General features: G+C 48.2%; 1 pseudogene; it reads right to left on the bottom strand.

Annotated features, from left to right (window-relative positions):
• The window catches only part of LOC135519531 (ceramide kinase-like protein), an 85,335-nt pseudogene that overhangs the window by 44,889 nt on the left and 13,996 nt on the right, over window positions 1-26,450 (bottom strand).

The raw sequence follows: 26,450 nt of genomic DNA, 5'->3' as shown, positions 1-26,450 counted from the left end.
CTACCTAACTGTCATTATATTGTCCAAATGACATTATCATTATCATCATTATCATTCACTTAAAGTAAATTGCGGACACATTTGTCACCATCACAACTCATTGAAGTAATAACATCATCAATAACAGAAATTATAACATCATCAAACTCAGTTGGTCCCAACTGCCACTGCAGTGTATTGCAGACTCCAGAACAGCTCCCAGCTTCCAGCCGGGGCCCGAATGAGATATTTAATTTATATTAGGTAAAGTATGTTTTAATGGCTCCTCGTCGACCACTCATCCCCTACCCTCCCCACGGGGAGAATACAGTCTCAGGAAAGAAGGGCCGCATCCCAAATGGGACCCTATTGCCTGCATAGTGCACTACTTTTGACCAGAGCTCTATGAACCCTATGGGCCCTGGTCAAAAGTATTGCACTGTATAGTGAATATTGTGCAATTTGGGACACAACCAGATTCTATTACAGTTGGCATTTAGAAGTCAGTTGGCTTTTAGAAGTCTCTGGAATCAGATAGTAGCATTCATTAGAGTACACACACACACACACAAGCATGTACGCACTTACACAAGCACGTACACAATACACAGACAGGAGGAGGAGGAGGAAAGGAGTAGTGGGAGGGGGGAGGAGTGGGAACAGGAAGTGGAGGTGAGGAAGAGGGGGAGGAGGAGGAGGAGAGGAGGAGGAGAGGGAGGAGAAGGAGGAACAGGAGGAGAAGGAGGGGGAGGAGGAACAGGAGGAAGAGGAGAGGGGGAGGGAAGGAACCGGATGAGGAGGAGAGGAGGAAAGAGGAATGGGGAGGAACAGGAGGAGGAGGAGGGGGAGGAGCAGGGGGAGAGGAGAAGATGAGGATGAGGAGAGGGTGAGGAGAGGGAGGAGAGGGGGAGGAGGAGATGGGGAGGATATGAACAGATGGGCCTAGCCCCTCCCATGGGTCAGGTTACTCAGTAAGGAGAGGAGTCACTGCTCCTGTTATTAAGTGTGAGACGCACTTTAGACTCAACAGAGTAGTACAGCTGCTGCTATACGCACACGCACATGCACACACTCTCATGGGACACTTACTGGTGACATCAGCCTTGATGTCTGCTAGCTGAAACAGTGGTGCAACATTGTCTCTGTAGATCTGATAGGCCTTTTTCTAATGGCTGGTAGGGTTCACAAACACCTTCAGGGATTCGGGCCTGTTCTGGAAACCTGCAAGAAGACAAGGGGATAATCAATTAATCAAATGTATTTGTAAAGCTATTTTATAGCACAAAGTCCTGGTGTAGACAACAAAAAGAGACAGCAAAAACAGAAGCAGAGGACAACAGAATTGTACAAAAGGCAAACAAACAGGTACATTTCTGCTTCACTGGGATTTCTAGTCCAGGTCAAGCACATCTGTTTGTCAGTAAAAGCAGGCATCCCTACCAGGCATGGTCAGTTTTATCACTGTGTATTGAGCTTTTGTCTGAGGCACTTGCAATAAAATCAGCTGAACAAAGAGTGAGTTGAGTCCGCTCTACTTCTAAAGGTCAGTAGGTTTGAAGCTCTCGCTTACACAACCTGAACTGCAGCTAGAGAGTCTGAGCTGAGGGAGATAGGGGGGAGTCATGACTCTCTGTCTAACTCTCTCCCCTTCCCTCAACGCTCGCCCTCTCTCCCCCTTGACCTCTCCCACTCTTCACCCTGCCCTCTCTCTCTCTCTATTCCCCCTGCCCTCTCCCTCACTTCCCCTGCCCTCTCCCTCTCTTCACCCTGCCCTCTCTCTCTCTTCCCTCTGCCCTTTCTCTCTCTCTCTGAGCTCCCCCCGCCCTCTCTTTGTCTGTTCTCCACCCTGCCCTCCACTAAGCACCCAGCCTCTGAGCTACTGAGCTTCCACACTGGATCAGAACTAGGCAGAATTAGGGAGTGTTCCTTCCTGGCTTTTCTGGAGCCAGGTGGAGACCCAGGAATCGATGGGGAGAGGCAGCATGCTGAACCTCTCATCCCCATCATTGTCTCCATTATCCCCCTCATTACTCTAATCCACTGGCTCCCTGGTGGTTGGTCCCTGAAGTTCCTGACCTCGACACGCTAATGAGCCCTATGCCCCCTGAGCCCCAGCCTGAGCCTGAGCCTCAGCCTGCCAGCCCTGGCTCTGCTTTGACAGAGCCCCACTCTGAGCCCGGACCCCCGGCCCTCTGCCAGCCACCCAGCTATCCATTCTGACAATTCATTGTGATCTCTTGAGTTTCAGGGGCATCCGGGGTCACATGTTCAAAAGGAAGGGAACGAGCAACGATCAAGGAGGATGTGCAGACAGAGGGGACCAACGTCAGGGTCCCAGGGAGCAATGGTCTCATGAGGGACCGGGAGAGGAGAGGAGCTCAGGAAGGTACAGCAGGCCTGGAGATGTGCTTTCTCCAGTTTCTCTAGAGTAGGTATTCCCAAACTGGGGTACCCGCAATGCCGTCGGGGTACGCCAAATAAAAATGTGATTCACATTTAAAAATAATAATAATAATAATAATAATAATAATAATAAAATAAAAAATAAAAATTCAAACAGTCCATTTATATTTTCCAACGGGGATATACATTTGGCTATACAGTTTTTTCTTCTCGCCTGAGTAGCCTCGTATCACTGCAAAAAATAAAATTAATAAAATTAAAATTAAAATTAAACCATCAAGTGTTCAGCGAAATAACAACACAATGTCAAATACAGGTAGCCTAGTCAAAAAACTAACATCCAGTCACATGAACCTTTACTCTCTCGTGGGTATTCCACTTACAGTCCGTATGTAGCCAAACGTAGCTGCTGCTCATGTTGGTATCTGTACTGATGGCGCAAAAGCCATGACAGGGAGACATAGAGGAGTGGTAACGCGTCCAAGCAGTTGCTCCCGACCCCACTTAGGTACACTGCAGCATCCACGAGAGGCTGGGGTCCTGTGTGGCTCAGTCGGTAGAGCATGGCGCTTGCAACGCCAAGCGTCGTGGGTTCGATTCCCGCTGGGGCCACCCATATGTAAAAGTAGTGGCCCCAGCCGACTTGTAAGTCGCTTTGGACAAAAGCGTCTGCTAAATGGGCGATATATCTATATATCTCTTGCTGCCAAGGGAATGCCTGACAGCTTGAAATATGTTTTGGACACTACTGTGAAAATGATTATGTTTGTTAAAGCAAGGCCCCTGAACTCTCATGTATTTTCTGCAATGATATGGGCAGCGACCATGTAACGCTTTTACAACATACAGAAGTGCACTTATTACCAAGGGAGACGAGCTTAAAGTTTTATTTACTGACCATAATTTTCACTTGTCTGACAGCTTGCATGATGATGAGTTTCTCACACGACTGGCCTATCTCGGTGATGTTTTTTTCTCACTTGAATGATGTGAATCTAGGATTACAGTGAATCTCCGCAACTATATTCAATTTACAGGACAAAATTGAGGCTATGATTAAGAAGTTGGAGCTCTTCTATGTCTGCATTTAAAAGGACAACACACAGGTCTTTCCATCATTGTATGATTTTTCTGTGTGCAAATTAACTTAAGCTTACGGACAATGTCAAATGTGATATAGTGAAGCACCTGAGTGAGTTGGGTGCGCAATTACGCAGGTACTTTCCCGAAACGGATGACACAAACAACTGGTTTCATTATCCCTTCCATGCCCTGCCTCCAGTCTTACCGATATCTGAACAAGAGAGCCCCATCAAAATTGCAACAAGCGGTTCTGTGATAATTAAATTTAATCAGAAGCCACTGTCAGATTTCTGGATTGGGCTGCATTCAGTATCCTGCCTTGGCAAATCTTTGCTGTTAAGAAAAACTTTTAAATCCCCTTGGTGTCACACCCTGATCAGTTTCACCTGTCCTCGTTATTGTCTCCACTCACTCCAGGTGTCACTTATTTTCCCCAGCTAGCTGCTCGAGAATCACCGGTGGACCTTGACTCCCTTATCGCCCTAACCATCAAAATCAATGGATGCCTAAGGGAACGTAGGAGTGAGTGGAGGTCTGGTCTCGGGCAACATCGTGCACCCGCTATGTTTCGTTCACCTTTGAGGGAATCCGGAAGTTTCCTTAGGCCGCTTTTCCAAGAGGATTCGAAGCCACCCAAGCCCTCTCGTGAATCTACGATGGGTGAGTTGAATACTCCTGAGCTTATGCAGTTGGGAAGAGCTAGGTTGTCAGTTGGGGAACACTCACGGAGGATGAACAGTAACTGTTGTCTGTACTGTGGAGGGGCAGGACATTTTATAGCTAGCTACCTGTCCTATTAGGCAACCCTTGTCTCTAGTGGGTACCAGCACTATGATGAGTCAGACTGGGAGTTCCCTGATTCCCATCACCCACACACCCTTTTCTGTGCTTGTGCTCTGGGGAGACCAATCTAAGTCTCTCAGAGTGCTCATTGACTCTGGGGCTGATGAGCGTTTTATGGATGCCACGGAGCTTTGGAGCTTGATACTCCCACTCAGCCTCTCTCTGTTCCCTTGGTTGCTATGGCACTGGACGGCCTCTCCATAGGGGAAGACACCCATAGTACTATGCCCGTTCAATTACGGGTTTCTGGTAACTACAGTGAGACCATACAGTTCCTCCTCATTACATCTCCCCATGTTCCAGTCGTTTTGGGATTTTCCTGGCTACAAAAACACAATCCTGTGATTGACTGGACCACAAGCTCCATCCTGGGTTGGAGCCCATTTTGCAATTCCCACTGCCTTCAAGCAGTACAGCCTTCCCCAAGTCATCTTCCTCAGGATGTTAGCAAGACTGTTGGATGTCTCTGCCGTTCCCACTGAGTACCATGACCTCCTGGAGATATTTAGTAAGGCACGTGCTACTTCCCTTTCCCTGCACCGTCCTTATGACTGTGCCATTGATCTTCTCCCAGGCACTACACCAACTCGGGTTCAGTTGTATTCTCTGTCCGGACCAGAGACCAAAGCTATGGAGGAGTACATAGAGGAGTCTCTGACCACTGGGGCCGTCCGTCCGTCTGCATCCCCTGCCAGCGCAGGGTTTTTCTTTGTGGAGAAGAAGGACAAGACCCTGCGTCCGTGCATTGACTACCGGCGACTTAACGACATTACTGTCAAGAATCGTTACCCCCTACCTCTCCTCTTCTCTGCGTTTGAACCTCTCCAGGGGGCCACCATATTTTCCAAGTTGGACCTTCGAAATACCTACCACCGGGTTCGGATACGCGGGGGGGGTGAGTGCAAGACAGCCTTCAACACAGCCAGTGGACATTATGAGTACGGGGTCATGCCATTTGGACTCACCAACACCCCCACTGTTTTCCAGGCTTTGGTCATTGATGCTAAACCGATTTGTGTTCGTGTACCTCTTTTTTTCCCGATCTGCACAATAACATGTCCTTCAAGTCAGACAGGTCCTTCAGTGCCTCCTGGAGAACCAACTGTTCGTGAAAGCAGAGAAGTGTGAGTTCCACTGCTCTACAATCACCTTTCTGGGATATGTCTTTGCTGAGGGCAATGTTCAGATGGATCCTGGAAAGGTGAATGCAGTCGTGGATTGGCCTCAACCAACGTCCAGGGTGCAGTTGCAATGGTTTCTTGGTTTTGCAAACTTCTACCCCCGTTTCATTTGGGACTACAGCACCCTGGCAGCCCCCCTCTTGGCACTCACCTCTCCCAAGGTACCATTCAAATGGTCTCCTGCTGTCAACAAAGCCTTTGTGGACCTGAAGCAACGGTTCACAACAGCACCCATCCGGACCCCTCATGTCAATTTGTGATGGAAGTTGATGCTTCGGATGTTGGAGTGTGAGCCATCCTGTCCCAGCGATCTGCCCAGGACCAAAAGCTTTATCCCTGTGCTTTCCTGTCCAATCGTCTCAATCCTGCAGAGAGGAACTACAATGTAGGCAACCAAGAACTCCTGGCGGTTAAGATGGCGTTGGAAGAGTGGAGGCACTCGCTGGAAGGAGCAGAACAGCCATTATTGGTCTGGACCAACCATAAAAACTTGGAATATCTCCATACAGCCAAGCGCCTCAACTCCAGGCAGGCCCGGTGGGCCCTCCTGTTTACCAGCTTCAACTTAACCCTTTCCTACCACCCAGGGTCACAAAATGTGGAGCCTGACACTCTCTCCCGGCTATACAGTTCCTCTGCCACACCCTCGACTTCCGAAACCATTCTCCCTACCTCATGCCTTGCTGCCACTGTGGTTTGGGGTAGAGAACCTGGTTCGTGAGGCGCAATGCTCCCAGCCTGGACTTGAAGGGGGCCCAGCTAACCGGCTGTTTGTCCCTAACCCAGCCCCAGTTCCAGGTCCTGGAATGGCTCATTCCTCCAGGCTGACCTGTCATCCAGGGTCCCGTTGTACACTAGCCTTCCTCCGACAACATTTCTGGTGGCCCACCATGGTTCCTGACGTCTCTGCCTTCGTCGCCACCTGCACAGTGTGTGCTCAGAACAAGACTCCATGGCAAGCTCCTTCTGGCCTCCTTCAGCCTCTACCGGTCCCTCATCGTCCCTGGTCTCATATATCTCTGGACTTTGTCACTGGGCTCCCTCCGTCTGATGGCAACACTCTCATTCTGATGTTTGTTGATCAGTTCTCCAAGGCCACCCATTTCATCCCTCTCCCTAAACTACCTTCTGCCAAGGAGACGTCCCAGCTCATGGTGCAGCATGTCTTCCGGATCCATGGACTCCCGGTAGACATGGTCTTCAATTGGGGTTCTCATCTCAGTTCTGGAAGGCATTCTGTACCCTTATTGGGTGATCGGCCAGTCTGTCATCCAGATTCCATCCCCAAACTAACGGTCAGTCGGAGCGAGACAACCAAGACCTGGAAACCACCCTGAGATGCCTGGTCTCAACCAATCCACTACCTGTAGCCGACAACTGGTTTGGGTGGAGTATACCTGGAACACCCTTCCCTGTTCGGCCACGGGTCTCCCTCCATTCGAGTGCTCCATGGGGTATCAGCTCCACTCTTCCCGGAACAAGAACAGGAGGTCAGCATACCCTCGGCCCAGATGTTTGTCCCCCGCTGTCAACATACCCGGATAAGCACCAGGGCGGCTATTCGCAAGACCAACTCCAGGTATCGTCGACTAGTGGACCGCCGTCGGACCCCAGGTCCCCGCTACCTCAGCAGTGGGTATGGCTGTCCACACGGGATCGGCCCCTTCAGGTAGAGTCCCACAAACTGTTCCCTCATTTCATTGGCCCTGTTCCAATCTCCAAAGTCCTGAGTTCCACTGCTGTCTGTCTTGTGTTACTCCGTACCCCCATCCCTGTGTCATTGATGGCCATCCGGCCTACACGGTAAAACGTCTCCTGGGTGTTCAACCCCGGCCAGGGGTTTCCTGTACCTGGTTGACTGGGAGGGTTATGGCCCGGAGGAGAGGTGCTGGGTTCCCGCTAGAGACATCCTGGATCCAGCCCTCATTGCTTTAGCAGTATGCTTAGGGTCATTGTCCTGCTGGAAGGTGAACCTCCGTTCCAGTCTCAAATCTCTGGAAGACTGATCCAGGTTTCCCTCAAGAATTTCCCTGTATTTAGCGCCATCCATCATTCCTCCAATTTTGACCTGTTTCCCAGACCCTGTCAATAACAAACATCCCCACAGCATGATGCTGCCACCACCATGCTTCACTGTGGGGATGGTGTTCTCGGGGTGATGGGGGGTGTTGGGTTTGCGGTAGATATGTGGTAGTGGTGGAGTAGGGTTTAAATGGTATAAATTGCCTTAATTTTGCTGGAACCCAGGAAGAGTAGCTGCTGCTTTGGCAGCAGCTAATGGGGATTTGTAATTAACCTGTTGATGCTCTGGGGGCGCTATTTCATTTTTGGATGAAAAACGTTCCCGTTTTAAACAAGATATTTTGTCACAAAAAGATGCTCGACTATGCATATAATTGATAGCTTTCGAAAGAAAACACTCTGACGTGTCCAGAACTACCAAGATATTTTCTGTGCGTGCCCTAGAACGTGAGCTTCAGGCAAAACCAAGATGAGACGGCATCCAGGAAATGAGCAGGATTTTTGAGGCTCTGTTTTCCATTGTCTCCTTATATGGCTGTGAATGCGAGAGGAATGAGCCTGCCCTTTCTGTCGTTTCCCCAAGGTGTCTGCAGCATTGTGACGTATTTGTAGGCAGATCATTGGAAGATTGACCATAAGAGACCACATTTACCAGGTGTCCGCCCGGTGTCCTGCGCCGAAATTGGTGCGCAAAAGGCAGCTGCCAGTATTTTTCCATGGGATACAGAGAGGAAAGCAAGCTTCCACGAACTGCATATCAATGAAGAGATATGTGAAAAAACACCTTGAGGATTGATTCCAAACAACGTTTGCCATGTTTCGGTCGATATTATGTAGTTAATTCGGAAAAAGTTTTACGTTGTAGGTGACTGAATTTTCGGTTCGTTTCGGTAGCCAGACGCAATGTAGAAAACGGAACGATTTCTCCTACACACAGACGCTTTCAGGAAAAACTGCGCATTTGGTATGTAACTGAGAGTCTCCTCATTGAAAACATCAGAAGCTCTTCAAAGGTAAATGATTTTATTTATTTGGTTATCTGGTTTTTGTGAAAATGTTGCGTGCTAAATGCTACTCAAAATGCTATGCTAGCTTTGCATACTCTTACACAAATTAGTCAATTTCTATGGTTCAAAAGCATATTTTGAAAATCTGAGATGACAGTGTTGTTAAGAAAAGGCTAAGCTTGAGAGCAGACGCATTATTTTAATTTTATTTGCGATTTTCAGAAATCGTTAACGTTGCGTTATGCTAATGAGCCTGAGGCTTTAGTCACGATCCCGGATCCGGGATGGGGAGTTCCAAGAGGTTAATACAAATACAAAATTAACCTGTGGTGCGTCATTCACAATTTTCGATTAACAAATAAGGTTTTATAAAGATTACAACCCCACGATACAACCCCATGAGTCGGGTTGTGACAAAAACTTACACTCATTCTTCTGTTTAATAAATGTATTGTATAGTGTGTGTGGCAGGCTTACAATGATGACAAAAAACAACATTTGAGAGTGCGCTGACCCTGGTGCTAGAGGGGGTAAGCAGCTGGAGGTTGAATGTTTGAAGGGGTACGGGACTATAAAACGTTTGGGAACCACTGCTCTAGAGGATAGACAGATGAGGCTGGAGAGCAGGATCACATCTCCAGCCTTACTGGGCCTTCCTGCCCTGCACTCCACTTCTCTCTACCCTCCCCCTATGACCTCCAGGCCCACTATACCACTCCTGTCTCTCTATCCTCTCCCACTCCTACTGGGCTCGGAGGCCCTGATACTGGGATCAGGTGCAGGAAGGATGCTGTCACTGCTGACTGAGTTGGGGCTGTGGCTGGGGCTCAGGAGGACCAGAGTAGGCCAGGGGGTTGGATCAGGAGGCTCAGCCCAGGAGGGTCAGGAGGGTTAGGAGGCCAGGGGAAGGCTAGGGGGACTGGGAGGAGGAACAGGGGAATTAAGGAGGCTAAGAGGGGGCCATGGGAGTTTCTCATCATCCCCCAGCTAACTTCACACAGCCCCCAGTCTCACAGAGGGGAGGGGACTGCAGACACACACTAAGCCACACTTTGTCCGACTCAGACAGATACACAAAAAAACGGTCTTACAGCTAGGTCTATTTATTAGGTAATTGTCAACGCGAACACTAGATTGTGCATTACAGCTGTTAATTTTAAGTAAACACCATATAGTGGAGTATAGCATTATAGTAACATTTTATTATTAGGTACAGTATCTAAGTAACTAATGCATTACACTGTAAGTAGCCATAGGTAACTGGAACCCTATGACTGTAAATCTTGTTGGCCTTCTTCTTTCTAAAACAACATGAAACCAACATGAGTCTCCATACAATCCAGAATATTATGTTTCAGTCCAGTCGTCAGCAGAGCTTTCCTACAGGCTTCATAATTTACAGAGGATTATGTGCCATAGCAACACGGCAGGCTGGGTAGCCAGGCTGGTGAGGGATCTCTCTCTTCAATCAGGGTTTAACTAAGTCCTCTCTCTCCCCGCTAGGAAATGTTTACCATCAACACTGGGTAACTCATGTACACGCACAGTGTACACACAACAGAAAAATATATTTATTGGGTCACTTCAGTACACCATAAAATACACCAACAGGTACATTTACCACCTCGTTCCTGCTCGATGAATGAGACTTGCAAGCTATGTTTTTCAATTGTTCCTTTAGCATCCTCAGAATCAGCCTTAAAAATATAAAGTGTTTCTGAATTCATTAACTTACATGTTGCTAACATGACATGGAAAACTGGTCAATCGTGGGAGCTTGGGTGACATAACCAATGAAGGTGCTACATTGACTGAATATTGACAAGATACTGTATGTGCAATTAGAGAGTGATGTTGTCCATGTTGTGGACTTGTGGAAAATGCTGTGTTAATGCTGTGTTACCTCTGAGGACCATAAGGCTTGCCTAATGTCACCCAACATGCACACACGCACATGCACACACACACACACACACACACACACACACACACATACACACACACATGAATGTCGCCCAACACAGTGACTACATCTGTCTCTGACCACCACTAAGTGCAGACAGAAAGAACCAGGAGGAGAGGACGTGTGGCTCCTGTGGCTGTGGTCGAGATTCAGTCACCAGAGCATCTGTTTAGACCTGCTAAGGGCTTCTCTCTACCCCTGGAGACAGCCACAAGTCACAAGGGACTACTTTTCCCATAATCACCAGTAAATTACCTGGAGCTGAGGTCAGGTTTCTCAGTGATTCCTATTGGAAAACAAAGCTTCTGTCCTACCGGAAGACTAAGTGCCTCGTCCCCTCTGGTGGGCTAACGATCACAACTGGGATATGATGGGAAATATGGTAAAGTCGCAAATGGCACCCTATCACCTATATATCACACTCCTTTTGAGCAGGTCCCATAGGACCCTTGTCAAAAGTAGTGTACTTTATAGGGAAGAGGGAGCCATTTGGAGTTAACCTATGGCTATTATAGCTGAGGCCAATTACTCAGCCTCAGCCCTGGTATACCAATGTTGTGTTGTCCCTGTTCTTTTTCATTTGGCTGTGAGCTGCTAATCTCCCATTTAATGAGTTCAAAAACACTGGGAGGTTGAGTGTTCACGAGGCAGAGAGAGAGAGAGATGTAATGCACATATGCAGCTCAGTGATTGCTTCAATGACAATACTCGGACACAGACAGGCTTTCAGAAGAGCACAGAATATTTGCTAATCCTTTAGGAACAGATGTCTTATTTTTTCCCTGCTGAAAATCCATGGCTGACTGATTCACTGGCTGGCTGCCTGGCTGGTGAGGGGGCCATGATCCTCCTGGCTGAGCCCAGGCTGGGGAATCTGAGTTTGGGGAAGGTCAGGGCCTCGTGGGGCCTCTAAGGGGCTAGATCCTGGATGATCTGGAAGGCTCAGGAGAGGCTGGGAATTAAAAGACGGCATACAGGATATGGAGAACTAGCCTGGTTCCTAGATCGGTTTGTGCTGTTTTGTCAACTCCTATGGTAATTGTCAAGACACAGGCCACATGACAATGACCATAGGAGTTGGCCAAACAGCACAAACAGATCTGGGACCAGGCTAACTTAGTACTGAGTCGTGTAGGCTGGACTCGTCTTGTCCCCATATTGTCCCCATCATGTGCTACTTCTCCTGGGCGTATGGCATACGGGTGGCGAACCCAACACCCCAGACCTTTCTTCAGATCCTCAGATGCCCTGCCAAACAGGAGCATCTGGCGCTGTGTCAGGAGCTGGCATTAGAACGCATTAGCGGTGGGGGAGCCCCCAGCCCAATCCCTGCACGAAACCCCACCGAGTCCCTTCCCCACCCGGCCATCTCCAGATTTACCCCCTCAAGCAGGGGGATCACCGTGCTGAGGCTCTGGATCTGACGCCAACACACACACACATCCCTTCCTCCATATGTGCTCTGCCCCCAACCAAACCCAATCCTCCCTCCGTGCTGGATAAATTGACTAGATATTTGGGATTATTTAGGCTGTATGTGTCCAGTCCACAGAGAGTTGTAGATGTAGGCTGATTACAAAAATACACCATAATTCTTCTGGATTTATTCACAGTACTTTAACAAATGAATATAAATTGGGAATATAATAACTGTTGTGAATATAACAACTGTGTTGTGACTATAATAACTGTGTTGTGACTATAATAACTGTTGTGAATATAACAAATGTGTTGTGACTATAATAACTGTGTTGTGACTATAATAACTGTTGTGAATATAACAACTGTGTTGTGACTATAATAACTGTGTTGTGACTATAATAACTGTTGTGAATATAACAACTGTGTTGTGAATATAATAACTGTGTTGTGAATATAACAACTGTGTTGTGAATATAATAACTGTGTTGTTGTAACGGATTTTCTCCTCTTCGTCTGAGGAGGAGTAAGGATCGGACCAAAACGCAGCGTGGTAAGTGTCCATATGGATTTATTCAAAAAACACAACTGAACACAGGAACAAAATAATAAACGTGAAATATACAAAACCAAAACAGTACCGTGTGGCCCAAACACACACACGGAAACAAACACCCACAAACCAAAAGTGAAACCCAAGCTACCTAAGTATGATTCTCAATCAGAGACAACTAACGACACCTACCTCTGATTGAGAACCATACTAGGCCGAACACAGAAACCGAACATAGAAAACAAACATAGACTGCCCACCCCAACTCAAATTCCCTGACCATACTAAAACAAAGAATAAAATAACAGAACTATGGTCAGAACGTGACCCAAAGGTGCGGGCCCGGCCGCAAAACCTGAACCTATAGGGGAGGGTCTGGATGGCTGGCGCGGAACCTGGACCCCACTTCACCACAGTCTTTGTCCGCCTCCTCAACCGCCCCCATGGCCTCTTACGAGCGGCGACCCTCGCCGCCGACCTCCGACTGGGGACCCTCGCCACGGGTCCCAAATGGACGGTAGATTTCGGCAGCGCCGGACAGGTGGGAAACTCCAGCAGCGCCGGACAGGCGGGAGACTCCGGCAGTTCCGGAGTGAAGGGCGATTCTGGAATCGCCTGGCTGACTGACGGCTCTGGCGGCTCCTGGCTGACTGGCGGCTCCTGGCTGGCTGATGGCTCTGGCGGCTCCTGGCTGACTGACGGCTCTGGCGGCTCCTGGCTGACTGGCGGCTCTGGCGGCTCCTGGCTGACTGGCGGCTCCTGGCTGGCTGACGGCTCTGGCGGCTCCTGGCTGACTGACGGCTCTGGCGGCTCCTGGCTGACTGGCGGCCCTGGTGGCTCCTGGCTGACTGGCGGTTCTGGCGGCTCCTGGCTGACTGGTGGCTCTGGCGGCTCCTGGTTGACCGGCGGCTCTGGCAGCTCCTGGCTGACTGGCGGCTCTGGCGGCTCCTGGCTGACTGGCGGCTCTGGCGGCCCCTGGCTGACTGGTGGCTCTGGCAGCTCCTGGCTGACTGCCGGCTCTGGCGGCTCCTAGCTGACTGGCGGCCCTGGTGGCTCCTGGCTGACTGGCGGCCCTGGTGGCTCCTAGCTGACTGGCGGCCCTGGCGGCTCCTGGCTGACTGGTGGCTCTGGCAGCTCCTGGCTGACTGACGGCTCTGGCGGCTCCTAGCTGACTGGCGGCCCTGGCGGCTCCTGGCTGACTGGCGGTTCTGGCGGCTCCTGGCTGACTCGTGGCTCTGGCGGCTCCTGGCTGACCGGCGGCTCTGGCAGCTCCTGGCTGACTGGCGGCTCTGGCGGCTCCTGGCTGGCTGGCGGCTCTGGCGGTCCCTGGCTGACAGGTGGCTCTGGCAGCTCCTGGCTGACTGGCGGCTCTGGCGGCTCCTGGCTGACTGGCAGCTCTGGCGGCTCAGGACAGACTGGCGGCTCTGGTGGCTCAGGACAGACTGATGGTTCTGGCGGCTCAGGACAGACTGGCGGCTCTGGCGGCTCAGGACAGAGGGGAGACTCTGGCGGCTCAGGAGAGACGGGAGACTCTGGCGGCTCAGGACAGATGGAAGACTCTGGCGGCTCAGGACAGACTGGCGGCTCTGGCGGCTCAGGACAGACTGGCGGCTCTGGCGGCTCAGGACAGACTGGCGGCTCTGGCGGCTCAGGACACACGGGAGACTCTGGCGGCTCAGGAGAGACGGAAGACTCTGGCGGCTCAGGACAGACGGGAGACTCTGGCGGCTCAGGACAGATGGAAGACTCTGGCGGCTCAGGACAGACTGGCGGCTCTGGCGGCTCAGGACAGACTGGCGGCTCTGGCGGCTCAGGACAGACGGGAGACTCTGGCGGCTCAGGAGAGACGGAAGACTCTGGCGGCTCAGGACAGACGGGAGACTCTGGCGTCTCAGGACAGATGGGAGACTCTGGCGGCTCAGGACAGACTGGCGGCTCTGGCGGCTCAGGACAGACTGGCGGCTCTGGCGGCTCAGGACAGACGGGAGACTCTGGCGGCTCAGGAGAGACGGAAGACTCTGGCGGCTCAGGACAGATGGGAGACTCTGGCGGCTCAGGACAGACGGGAGACTCTGGCAGTGCTGGAGAGGAGGAAGGCTCTGACAGCACTGAACAGGTGGGAGCACCTGTAGGGAGAAGACGGAGAGACAGCCTGGTGGGGGGCTGCCACCCGGAGGGCTGGTGCGTGGAGGTGGCACCGGATTGACCGGTCCGTGCAGGCGCACTGGAGTTCTTGAGCACCGAGCCTGCCCAACCTTACCTGGTTGAATGCTCCCCATAGCCAGGCCAGTGTGGCGAGGTGGAATAGCCCGCACTGGGCTGTGCGGGCGAACCGGGGACACCATGCATAAGGCTGGTGCCATGTATGCCGGCCCGAGGAGACGCACTGGAGACCAGATGCGTAGAGCCGGCTTCATGGCACCTGGCTCGATGCCCACTCTAGCCAGGCTGATACGAGGAGCTGGACTGTACCGCACCGGGCTATGCACACACACTGGGGACACCGTGTGCTCCACCGCATAACACGGTGCCTGCCCGGTCCCTCTCTCTCTCCGGTAAGCACGGGGAGTTGGCTCAGGTCTCCTACCTGACTTAGCCACACTCCCCGTGTGCCCCCCCAAGAAATCTTTGGTGCTGCCTCTCGGGCTTCCAGCCGCGCTGCCTCCTTATACCGGCGCCTCTCCGCTTTCGCTGCCTCCAGCTCTGCTTTAGGCCGGTGAAATTTCCGATGCTTGTGCCCAGGGTCCCTTGCCGTCCAAAATCTCCTCCCAAGTCCAGGAGTCTTGTGTTTTCGGCCGCTGCTGCCGCTGCCCGTTACCATGCTGCTTGGTCCTCTGGTGGTGGGTGTTTCTGCAAAGGATTTTCTCTTCTTCATCTGAGGAGGAGTAAGAATCGGACCAAAACGCAGCGTGGTAAGCGTTCATATTGATTTATTCAAAAAACAACTGAACACTGGAACAAAATAATAAACGTGAAATATACAAAACCAAAACAGTACCATGTGGTCCAAACACACGCATGGAAACAAACACCCACAAACCAAAAGTGAAACCCAGGCTACCTAAGTATGATTCATAGACTGCCCACCCCAACTCACGCCCTGACCATACTAAAACAAAGAATAAAATAACAGAACTATGGTCAGTACGTGTCAGTTGTGAATATAATAACTGTGTTGTGAATATAACAACTGTGTTGTGAATATAACAACTGTGTTGTGAATATAATAACTGTGTTGTGAATATAATATAAATCTTTATTTGCATGTGATTTGGGTCAATAAAAAAAATATGAATAAAATGTTTATATTGCTGGTGTGTTTTCACTGTAGGTGATAATCCTGGGCCTTATATTGCTGGTGTGTTTTCACTGTAGGTGATAATCCTGTGCTTTATATTGCTGGTGTGTTTTCACTGTAGGTGATAATCCTGTGCTTTATATTGCTGGTGTGTTTTCACTGTAGGTGATAATCCTCTGTTTATATTGCTGGTGTGTTTTCACTGTAGGTGATAATCCTCAGTTTATATTGCTGGTGTGTTTTCACTGTAGGTGATAATCCTGTGTGTTATATTGCTGGTGTTTTCTTTTTTATAAATGCGGTGTGTATGTGTCAGACAGTGACACGTAATCTGTGCTTGAACACTGATGAGGTGAGTCAGACAGACAAGGCCCCCCCAAAAACAGACAGACAGACAGACAGACAGACAGACAGATAGACAGACAGACAGACAGACAGACAGACAGACAGACAGACAGACAGACAGACAGACAGTTAAAGCCAGAGACAGACAGATGCGGTCAGAAAGACAGACAGATGCGGTCAGAAAGACAGACAGACAGACAGACAGACAGACAGACAGACAGACAGACAGACAGACAATTAAAGCCAGAGACAGACAGATGCAGTCAGAAAGACAGACAGAAGGTTCCAGTCTGTGGGGGGGGGGGGAACACTAAGACAGGACTGGTACTCTCTCCAGTGAAAGTGATATGGCTGTGATACCTTTGTTACGGAGGACAGCATCTGCTTCTCTCTGTTTCATCCTCCGCAGAGAGAAAGGAGACAGATATACACACACTACCGCTCTCCCATGGTGATGAGAGCCCACACACACACACTCCCTATTATATGCTCTCCCACATAACACATGCTCATTCACACACTATTTTCACACTAACTTACTTATATCTAACATACTGTTCATGCTCTCTTTCTCTCCTACTCATCTAACTTACTTACCATATTCCATGATCAAATGAAATCACTCAATCACCAACTCCCTGATCCACTTTCTTTCTGTATCCATCACACACACCTCAATCCCTTACTCACTCACTCACTCACTCACTCACTCACTCACTCACTCACCCACTAATTCATATTACTACATTACATCCACACAATTCACCCTCTAACTGATTGACTTGACTCGCCCATGGGGAAGTTTTCTCCACCTCACCAAACTAAGTATACAAAGACCAACAACAGAAAACATTGTTGACCAAGCAAGGTTGAGCGAGGGACTGGTATCTATGCAGAGGAGTTGACAAGAAGGTGGTGTCTCCATGGATACACATGGTGTTAATGGAAAGCCTGTTAATGTGTAACATTATACACTCAGTTTGCAGACAGGGACCAGGGTAACCTTCTACAATAATCCATGCAGCTAGCAGACAGGGACCAGGGTAACATTCTACACTAATCCATGCAGCTAGCAGACAGGGACCAGGGTAACATTCTACACTAATCCATGCAGCTACCAGACAGGGACCAGGGTAACATTCTACACTAATCCATGCAGCTACCAGACAGGGACCAGGGTAACATTCTACACTAATCCATGCAGCTAGCAGACAGGGACCAGGGTAACAATCTACACTAATCCATGCAGCTAGCAGACAGGGACCAGGGTAACATTCTATACTAACCCATGCAGCTAGCAGACAAGGACCAGGGTAACATTCTACACTAATTCATGCAGCTAGCAGACAGGGACCAGGGTAACATTCTATACTAATCCATGCAGCTAGCAGACAGGGACCAGGGTAACATTCTACACTAATCCATGCAGCTAGCAGACAGGGACCAGGGTAACATTCGACACTAATTCAGGCAGCTAGCAGACAGGGACCAGGGTAACATTCTATACTAATCCATGCAGCTAGCAGACAGGGACCAGGGTAACATTCTACACTAATCCATGCAGCTAGCAGACAGGGACCAGGGTAACATTCGACACTAATTCATGCAGCTAGCAGACAGGGACCAGGGTAACATTCTACACTCATCCATGCAGCTAGCAGACAGTGACCAGGGTTACATTCAACACTATACAATGCAGCTAGCAGGCAGGGACCAGGGTAACATTCTACACTAATCCATGCAGCTAGCAGACAGGGACCAGGGTAACATTCTACACTATACCATGAAGCTAGCAGACAGGGACCAGGGTAACATTCTACACTATACCATGCAGCTAACAGACAGGGACCAGGGTTACATTCTACACTAATTCATGCAGCTAGCAGACAGGGACCAGGGTAACATTCTACACTAATCCATGCAGCTAACAGACAGGGACCAGGGTTACATTCTACACTATACCATGCAGCTAACAGACAGGGACCAGGGTTACATTCTACACTAATTCATGCAGCTAGCAGACAGGGACCAGGGTAACATTCTACACTAATCCATGCAGCTGGAAGACAGGGACCAGGGTAACATTCTATACTAATCCATGCAGCTAGCAGACAAGGACCAGGGTAACATTCTACACTAATCCATGCAGCTGGAAGACAGGGACCAGGGTAACATTCTATACTAATCCATGCAGCTAGCAGACAGGGACCGAAGTAACATAAAAAATATATATATATGTGTTTATTGTCACATAACTGCAGTGAAATCTGTTGTTTTACAGGATCAGCATAGTAATACTGTGCCCCTGGAACAAATTAAGGTTAAGTGCTTTGCTCAGGGGCACATCAACAGATTTTTTACCTTGTCGGCTCGGGTATTTTAACCAGCAGCCTTTCAGTTGCTGGCCAAATGCTCTAACCACTAGCCTACCTGCCACCCTATCCTACACGCCCCATCCTACACTGTCAGCTAGCAGACTGGGACCAGGCTAACATTCTACACTCATCTAGTCAGCTAGGAGACAGGGACCAGGCTAACATTCTACACTCATCTAGTCAGCTAGGAGACAGGGACCAGGCTAACATTCTACACTCATCTAGTCAGCTAGGAGACAGGGACCAGGCTAACATTCTACACTCATCTAGTCAGCTAGGAGACAGGGACCAGGCTAACATTCTACACTCATCTAGTCAGCTAGGAGACAGGGACCAGGCTAACATTCTACACTCATCTAGTCAGCTAGGAGACAGGGACCAGGCTAACATTCTACACTCATCTAGTCAGCTAGGAGACAGGGACCAGGCTAACATTCTACACTCATCTAGTCAGCTAGGAGACAGGGACCAGGCTAACATTCTACACTCATCTAGTCAGCTAGGAGACAGGGACCAGGCTAACATTCTACACTCATCTAGTCAGCTAGGAGACAGGGACCAGGCTAACATTCTACACTCATCTAGTCAGCTAGGAGACAGGGACCAGGCTAACATTCTACACTCATCTAGTCAGCTAGGAGACAGGGACCAGGCTAACATTCTACACTCATCTAGTCAGCTAGGAGATAGGGACCAGGCTAACATTCTACACTCATCTAGTCAGCTAGGAGACAGGAACCAGGCTAACATTCTACATTCATCTAGTCAGCTAGGAGACAGGGACCAGGCTAACATTCTACACTCATCTAGTCAGCTAGGAGACAGGGACCAGGCTAACATTCTACACTCATCTAGTCAGCTAGGAGACAGGGACCAGGCTAACATTCTACACTCATCTAGTCAGCTAGGAGACAGGGACCAGGCTAACATTCTACACTCATCTAGTCAGCTAGGAGACAGGGACCAGGCTAACATTCTACACTCATCTAGTCAGCTAGGAGACAGGGACCAGGCTAACATTCTACACTCATCTAGTCAGCTAGGAGACAGGGACCAGGCTAACATTCTACACTCATCTAGTCAGCTAGGAGACAGGGACCAGGCTAACATTCTACACTCATCTAGTCAGCTAGGAGACAGGGACCAGGCTAACATTCTACACTCATCTAGTCAGCTAGGAGACAGGGACCAGGCTAACATTCTACACTCATCTAGTCAGCTAGGAGATAGGGACCAGGCTAACATTCTACACTCATCTAGTCAGCTAGGAGACAGGAACCAGGCTAACATTCTACACTCATCTAGTCAGCTAGGAGACAGGGACCAGGCTAACATTCTACACTCATCTAGTCAGCTAGGAGACAGGGACCAGGCTAACATTCTACACTCATCTAGTCAGCTAGGAGACAGGGACCAGGCTAACATTCTACACTCATCTAGTCAGCTAGGAGATAGGGACCAGGCTAACATTCTACACTCATCTAGTCAGCTAGGAGACAGGAACCAGGCTAACATTCTACACTCATCTAGTCAGCTAGGAGACAGGGACCAGGCTAACATTCTACACTCATCTAGTCAGCTAGGAGACAGGGACCAGGCTAACATTCTACACTCATCTAGTCAGCTAGGAGACAGGGACCAGGCTAACATTCTACACTCATCTAGTCCGCTAGGAGACAGGGACCAGGCTAACATTCTACACTCATCTAGTCAGCTAGGAGACAGGGACCAGGCTAACATTCTACACTCATCTAGTCAGCTAGGAGACAGGGACCAGGCTAATATTCTACACTCATCTAGTCAGCTAGGAGACAGGGACCAGGCTAACATTCTACACTCATCTAGTCAGCTAGGAGACAGGGACCAGGCTAACATTCTACACTCATCTAGTCAGCTAGGAGACAGGGACCAGGCTAACATTCTACACTCATCTAGTCAGCTAGGAGACAGGGACCAGGCTAACATTCTACACTCATCTAGTCAGCTAGGAGACAGGGACCAGGCTAACATTCTACACTCATCTAGTCCGCTAGGAGACAGGGACCAGGCTAACATTCTACACTCATCTAGTCAGCTAGGAGACAGGGACCAGGCTAACATTCTACACTCATCTAGTCAGCTAGGAGACAGGGACCAGGCTAACATTCTACACTCATCTAGTCAGCTAGGAGACAGGGACCAGGCTAATATTCTACACTCATCTAGTCAGCTAGGAGACAGGGACCAGGCTAACATTCTACACTCATCTAGTCAGCTAGGAGACAGGGACCAGGCTAACATTCTACACTCATCTAGTCAGCTAGGAGACAGGGACCAGGCTAACATTCTACACTCATCTAGTCAGCTAGGAGACAGGGACCAGGCTAACATTCTACACTCATCTAGTAAGCTAGGAGACAGGGACCAGGCTAACATTCTACACTCATCTAGTCAGCTAGGAGACAGGGACCAGGCTAACATTCTACACTCATCTAGTCCGCTAGCAGACAGGGACCAGGCTAAGACACTCATCCAACCAGGAAGAGTACTAATATCCTACAGAGGATATGACCACATCAGGAGAGGGGAGGTTGCTGGACACACACTGACAAATAGGTCATGTGCTGTAAAGCAATTTAAATCATGAACTTTATGCAACTGATTGTAATAACATTTTTGCATATGATAAATAAGGTTCTAAGGTCAGGCAGAGCTACTCAGAGACTCCTACTCAGACTCCTACTCTGAGACTCCTACTCTGAGACTCCTACTCTGAGACTCCTACTCTGAGGCTCCTACTCTGAGGCTCCTACTCTGAGACTCCTACTCAGAGACTCCTACTCCGAGATGCTTTATAAATATATCCCCAGATGTTTTGTTTTTTAGCCTTTCTGATAGAAGGTGATTATAAAGTTTCAGTGTCACATTAAGCGGTGGATATTAGGCTCCTGTGTGCTCTGAGATGTGAAGTCTCTGTCTCTCAGCTCCTTCATTAGAGTTCCTCCAGACTGCCTTAGCCAGGTTCTATGTGTGTGTGTGTGTCCTGAAGAACAGATGCATGCTGCTATCTTTTACTACATTAGCTTCCCACATTAGCTAACTGACTTGCCTGCCTGGGAGAGAAATGCATTACTTTGGGCCACATGTCACCTTGGTCCGCGCCGCGCATGACTGCCTGTTAAAATTATACCTTGATAGCCTCACACAATGGAACATAAAGGACGGTGTGCTAGCTCCTCCTCTCGCTCCTTCTCCTCCTCTCTCTCTCTCTCTCTCTCTCTCTCTCTCTTTCTCTCTCTCTCTCTTGCTCTCTCTGTTTTCCACAGGGGGATGTCTTTTGTTTTATTATAAGGCTGTTGTTAAGTCAGTGGTGCTGCTGAATAATTTCTCCCACAGGGGGAATTTAAACTGTGGTATGCTGGATTACAGGAGCTCTCACCTGTTACAGTGGGAACGGTGTATCCCTGCGCCCTCGTTTCCCAGGGAGCCTCTAATAACGTTGCACAATGAAGGGAGTGTCCCAGCTGACAGTTAAACACAAAAGGTGCTGCTGCATAACCCCGTCTCCCTCCTTGCCTTTTTTATCAACCCCTCACTCTCCTTTCCTAGAGATGGATTCTGAATGCTGGAAACCAAATGGAGGCATTGCCTTGGCCAGTGCTGTGGTCATTGCTGGGCCATCGCAGTGACAAGCCATGTGATGTGGTCTGACACATGAGGTGGCGTGGTCCAGCTGAGGGTGTCAGCCACCAGATTAAACCAGCCATCAGTCGTCTGGTAATGTCACCAGCCTGGTCACAGACAGACCAGCATGTGTAGAGGCCAGCGCTAACAATGGCAGCACCTGTACAAGGCTCAAGGCAGGATGTCCGTGTCTTTCTGATACCCTTGCCTTGTGCGAGCGGAGCGACGCTGTGTAGAGCTACAATCCTACAATCACCTCCATGGCATTTTCAAAGCCCCCTTTCTTTCACAGATTAGTGGGTCCTGTGTTGGGCAGGTCAATCAGACCAACCAGGCCCCTCATAGCCCACACCAGGCCGTCTCCCCTCTCTGGACAGATAATATGGCCTTGGTGCTCTTGTCAAAGTGGATGGTCACACTCCTGCATCAAGTTGAACTTTATTGTTGTCGCAGCTAAAGGCCCTCAGGGGGAGGAAAAGAGAGAGTGGAGGAGAGAGCGAAACAGAGAGGAGAAAAAGAGAGAGGGGGGAAAGCTCAGAGTTCAACTTAGAGTTGATCCATTGACCATTGTCCTCTAAACTGAATTCATATGTCTATTGATAAGTCATAGTGTGAGAACTACATAAACCCGTTAGCTAAGTTGTTTAACAACAGAATGGAGAGGATTTTTTTACCGTTTATGTTTTAACTCTTTGTATAGAGCCTATATGAATATATGCATGATTCATGTAGTTGATGGTTATTATTTAATCGTATATAACATTATATGTCTATTGTTGATAAGGACAAGGTCTGTTATGCCCTTAATTTACTTTTGTACTTACTTGGGGCTTGTTGTGCCAGGTGAAGGCTAAGGGCTCTGCATTATGCTCCTAATACCACCTTTTAATAGGGTCAATATTTAGAGCCTCAGTGGATCTTTGTCCGAACAAGCCAGAGCCGTATATTTATTTAGTATATGAATCTGTGTCGAACCATATTTGCCCAGCACCTGAGTGTAATGAGATGCAGGTTTTATAACAACCAATAACTCTTGTTGGTTCAATTTAGTAGTGCAAATGCACTGCCGCTGTGTTACATTTGGTGAAAAATATTCTGTACGATGATAAAAGACGTCACCGCTTGTAGTTCAGCACTCCTCTTCTAAAATGCTTTTTGAATATGGGCCCAGGCTTCGTTTCATAAGATGATCCATTCTGCAACATAAAAGAGAAGAAGAAGACAATATCGAATCAATTAATGATTGTTTTTGTATGTTTTTTTCTTCGTAAATAAGGCTATTCAGTGTCCTGTAGGCCGCCTGAAGGCATGTTGTTTTAATTATGTTAATAAATTCGTGTTAAAGTACAAAGTACTCACAGCCCTCTCACACAAAAACCCAAGGCCAATGTCCCAAATGACACCATATTCCCTACATTGTGCACTACTTTTGACCAGACGCATTTGGGCCTTTGTCAAAATGAGTTCACTATATATAGAGAATAGGGGGCCATTTGGAACACAGCCAAGGCTTTGGATCCTCCTAAGGCTGAGGGAGGTACAACTTTAAAAGTCGGCTTTGCCAAAGTTGTACTGAGTATTAAATGGCACACTATTCCCTAGGCAGTGCATTACTTTTGACCAGGTCCATAGGGCTCTGGTCAAAAGTAGTGCACTATATAAGGAATAGGATGACACTTTGGACAAATCCTTGGTTTGCCTGAGGAACAGAATAGTACAGGGCTATAACAGAGCGGACAGGCCTGTGAAAGGAGAGATGGTGTAATGCCGGCTAGATTGAGCTAACATAACAACAATCCCCTTTAATCTCAGATGACTAATGCAGAACTAATCACGTAGTATTAGCTGGCTGCTGCTATAACGAACGTTACAGGGATTACGCTGAATTGTGTTAACACAACATTATGTACAGACAGACAGTGTCACTAACTTCTAACTTAGGCTGTCTAGCTTTCGAGTGCTTGTCTAAGCTGCACCTGGTAGAGCTATCCCCAAACCAGGTTTCTCATTTACAGAAACTCCAACATACATTTTATGCACACACTGTACTGTATATTAGGCAACATTTCTGGGGTGGATATTTTAGATTGTCAAGGATATTATGTCTGATGAGGCAGCATATAGTAGATTAATTGAAAGGTGTTGGATATGGGCACTCTTTTTGTGTGATGGCCATGTCATTGCCCTAGACTACGCTGGAGAGGAGGAGGGTGGGAGAACGATGTGGAGGTGTTGGCCACTAGGGCCTGAAGAACAGGTTGATGGTGGCCACCCTGTAGTTAGTAATTATCTTTCCTTCTACGGGACTGACAGGGGGAGACAGTGGGTGGAGAGGGGAGGAGGATAGGCTGCCTAAATGGTCCAACCCAGCAGGGCCCTCAGAGACAGGTGTCCCCATCATGCCAGGTCTCTTCCTAGAGACACTCACAGAGCCAATAACCACACAGGGGTGCTGCTTAAAAAAGTCATAAAAAATCACAATAGGAAGATATTGGAGAATGTCTTTGTGTGACAACCTGTAAAAAGATTGTGATATCCTAGTGACGACAGTGATCGATAATGTATTGCTTTATTATCAGTGACCAACTATTTGAGCATGTCTCAAAATCTTTGTGGGTTGTTGGCAACAACATCACTGCAAACTGCTGTACAACACATATGCCCTGGTATGTTTGGTGTTCAAATATTTGTCAAAAGCACAGCCCACTTAGGGTAGTACAATTACGTTTGGGGCCATAGGTTGAGTCCACATAAAAATGCACTACATTATTTGATGTTTTCCATCTTTTTTACTCAGTCAGACCAAATACTATATGAGCCAGTTTACCAGACCTAGATTCAGTCTTAAAAGCAGATTTGCCACTGAGTCTAGAACTCGGCTTAATCTTTGTCAGAGAAACCAGTCCTATATGTTTCAAGTATTTTTTGTGAAGCACACTTACCACTGAGTATCTCCTTCATTTTTTTAAACTAGATCTCACAGTGTTCCACATTCATGTTGTTGAAGTGAATGGCATGGGCCTTCAGCTTGGGTCCATTCTTCTTAAACTGGAACAGAGTGATGCCCAAGAGAATGCCCCCTGTCTGCTGGCTCATAGCATCTCTCTTCACCTTCACTTCAAACATATCCTTCAGCTGCACATACTCTGTACGCCTCAGAGTCTCCGACTGACCTAGAGATACACAGGAAGCAAAGACATGCTCCGGAAGTGCAGGAACCCTTTACCACAATGCCGACATAAAGGCTTAGGCCTATACTTAAACAAAGAAATAACTTTAGTTCTGAGAGATACTAGCTTTAAAAGTGTTAAAGGCACAGTGCAGTCAATTACGTGATTTTCCTGGTTTTATATATTCTTTATTTCCACACTATGAGATTGGAATAACAATGTGACATTGTGAAATTTATGATAATGCCCTTTTAGTGTAAAAGCTGTTTGAAAAGACTGCCTGAAATTTCAGCCTGTTTCGGTAGGATTGAGTTTTGGCCTTCCATGGTGACATCACCATTTGGTAAATTAGTTAATAGACCAATAAGAAATAGAGTTTCAAACCTATCTGCCAATAACAGCTAATTTTCAATTTTCCCCTAGACAATGCCAGCAAAATTGTTGCTTGAAGAATTTCCCTTCGCAAAGAAGCTAGTTTTGTTTATTTTTGACCATTTTAATTGAAAACAATTACAGTACAGTAAGGTCAGGTACTTAATTGTTACGCAGAAATGATTCGATCTTGAGATAAAAAACCAGCTGAATTCGATCTTTAACTCTTAATGGGTAATGTGTTGACAGAGTGTGACATCACAGGATTGTTTAGTGTCTCATTCTCCCTGGCCCTCCTGCTGAAGACAATCAACATCAGACACAACTCCAATTAAACAGATCTGGGTTCTTTGTCCAAGATGGCCAACTGTCCTGACTGTGACTCCTTCTCTTCTCTAAATGAGTGTCTCTCCTCATGTGAAACCCTTTCTTCATTAGGAAGATCCCCAGCCTGTTCCTCAGACAGTGTTTCAGAACATTAACTACCATCTATCCTCTCACATTACTGAGCTTAGCGGGACACCCCGGTTGACACCATCTGTTCCTGGTGATCAGGCTTCTTCCAGACCTGGGTCCAAATACGATTTGAAATTGTTCAAATACTTTGAGTGCGTCCTCTATCCCACTCTAATGTTGGCTGCTACAAAAATATCCAATATATTTAGAGGAAATAAAGATAATCTCCCCCGATTGACAAAATGAGCTGGCTGCAGACAGGGACCAATGACAAACAGGGCATTATTTACAACAGTGATATATTAGGATACAAGGGAA

The sequence above is a fragment of the Oncorhynchus masou genome, chromosome 29 (genome assembly GCF_036934945.1).
Source record: "Oncorhynchus masou masou isolate Uvic2021 chromosome 29, UVic_Omas_1.1, whole genome shotgun sequence".
Classification (NCBI taxonomy): Eukaryota; Metazoa; Chordata; class Actinopteri; order Salmoniformes; family Salmonidae; genus Oncorhynchus; species Oncorhynchus masou.
This window is presented reverse-complemented; position numbering and strand designations above follow the sequence as displayed.